The sequence below is a fragment of the Fukomys damarensis genome, unplaced genomic scaffold (assembly GCF_012274545.1).
Source record: "Fukomys damarensis isolate Sample0158 unplaced genomic scaffold, DMR_v1.0_HiC HiC_scaffold_37, whole genome shotgun sequence".
Lineage (NCBI taxonomy): Eukaryota > Metazoa > Chordata > Mammalia > Rodentia > Bathyergidae > Fukomys > Fukomys damarensis.
In genome coordinates this window covers 9,212,984-9,213,334 of record NW_022900949.1, presented here as the reverse complement: position 1 = coordinate 9,213,334, position 351 = coordinate 9,212,984, and the positions used below count along the sequence as shown (strand labels likewise).

The following is a 351-nucleotide window of genomic DNA, read 5'->3' as shown; positions in this document are numbered from 1 at the left end:
GCGGAGGACGGGCAGGGAGTAAAGGGGAGAGGAGCGGCTGGCCCCAGGCCTGTGAGCGAACGGGGTGCGCTGGAGGGGGCTGGGGGCTGGGGGTAGATTCCCTCCCTGCGTGCGCCCCTCCCTGCCTCCCTCCCTCGGCCCATCCATCTCTAAAAGATTATATTTAAATATCTCTTTTATGCAAGGCAGGAGCTGGGCTCGCCCCTAAGAGGCGGTTTCCATGGCAACAACAATTGCCAGCTTCCGTGTGGTGAATCAGCGTTGCCATGGCAACCCCATCCTCCTCTGCCCAAGGTGCTGGGAGGGAGGAGGGGAGAGGAGGAGGTGAGGGCCAGCGGAGGCGGGAGGGGT

General features: G+C 63.2%; 1 protein-coding gene across 11 annotated transcripts in view; it reads left to right on the top strand.

The window, feature by feature from the left end:
• Celf5 (CUGBP Elav-like family member 5) overlaps positions 1-351 on the top strand; it is a 25,796-nt gene that overhangs the window by 7,744 nt on the left and 17,701 nt on the right. Inside the window, exon 1 of one of the 11 annotated variants that reach the window (XM_010634853.3) lies at positions 234-324. The exons of the other annotated variants lie outside the window; for them this stretch is intronic. The gene's annotated coding sequence lies outside the window, so the exon portion shown is untranslated. Of the gene's footprint in view, positions 1-233; positions 325-351 lie in introns of those variants that run through there. 11 annotated transcript variants of the gene reach the window in all.